General features: G+C 41.7%; 1 pseudogene; it reads right to left on the bottom strand.

Annotated features, from left to right (window-relative positions):
* Nucleotides 1–360: 360 nt before the first annotated feature.
* Nucleotides 361–868, bottom strand: LOC105985352 (annotated as a pseudogene).
* Between the last annotated feature and the right edge of the window lie 560 nt (nt 869–1428).

A 1428-nucleotide genomic window follows, 5' to 3' on the forward strand; every position in this document is an offset into this window, starting at 1 on the left:
CCTCCAAGTCCCTTTTTAGCCATGAGCTGTCCAAGGCAGGAGACTACACCATGGGGATCTGATGATGAGGAAACAGGTAACAAAGCATCACCTGTGCAGTTATGACACTGCTTCTGGATACTTCATCATGACTTAGAAGAGTCATATCTGACCTGTACAAGTATTTATTCTGGGACATGTATATAGTGATAAATGCATCCTCTTTTTGAAAAATAAATAAGTAAAAGAATGGCCACAGTGGTGTTTGAGCCACTATCTAGGTGTTTTTCAGTCTTACTATTACAGAGGGTGTGAGATACAGACTTAGGTACTCTACTTGGGTTCTTTTTTTTTTTTTTCACCATGCAATGAAGTCTTTTATTAGGCATAGGTTTTTAAATGTCTTCAGTAGTTTCACACATAGGAAAAAAAATACCTGCCATTTAAAACATATTGGAACTTGCAAAACTCATCTCTACCTAGAGAAGGAAAGATACCCTGGAGCATGCTTAACCAGGAGGCCAGTGCATCTGACAACCCCCAAGAACATGGAGATGAACATGGTAGACAGACTGGCCGCCATCTACACCTTCATTCGCCACCATGAGATAGCCCTTCTTTAGGCCCAGATCAGCAGCACATTTCTTTCCAACAATCATCAAATGTCCAAGAAGACTTTCATCATCATCTTCAGCTACAGAAATATGGGATATATGTTTCTTGGGGATCATCAGAAAATGGGTTGGTGCTTGAGGGGAAATGTCATGGAAAACAAGACACCAGTTGTCCTCAAAAATGGTTTTGGTGGGGATTTCCCTCAGATGATCTTCCCGAAGATCTTGTCGCCACCAGATCGGGTGACCTGAGCCTTGGCTAGCTCACCGGCCATCTCAGCCTCCTTCCGGCATGGCGGCCAGGGGGAAGTAGAGGGTCTATTAGGATTCTTTAGTGAAGCAGAATTAATAGAGGGGAGGGAGAGGATGATGTTTATGATGTTATTAAGAGAGTTGGCTCACATGAATATGTGATACTGCACTATCTGCAAACTGAAAGAAAAGGCAAGTCAGGGGTATAATTCAGTCCAAGTCCCAAAGTTTGAGAACTATCCAAAGGCAGAAGATACAGATGGACATATTTTGCCTTCTCTCAGAGAGAATAGGATTTCCCTTCCTCTCCCAGTTGTTATATGATGATGTTATGTTATTTGATGAATCAAATGAATACCACATGGATGACAATGAAGCCTGTATGTTGGGTCCATTGCAAATCTCTCTTAGAAACATCCTTACAACTCACCAGAAACAAAAGGTTTGTATCAGGTATCTAGGTTTCTTCTAGGCCAACCAAGTTGATAAATGAAGTTACTCAGCACATGTACCATACCTGTTGAAGATCACTACAGGCTGGACAATGACCATATTAAGTCAGCCAAGAGAGCAGCGATGAAAT

This window comes from Dipodomys ordii, unplaced genomic scaffold (genome assembly GCF_000151885.1).
Source record: "Dipodomys ordii isolate 6190 unplaced genomic scaffold, Dord_2.0 Scaffold28, whole genome shotgun sequence".
Classification (NCBI taxonomy): Eukaryota; Metazoa; Chordata; class Mammalia; order Rodentia; family Heteromyidae; genus Dipodomys; species Dipodomys ordii.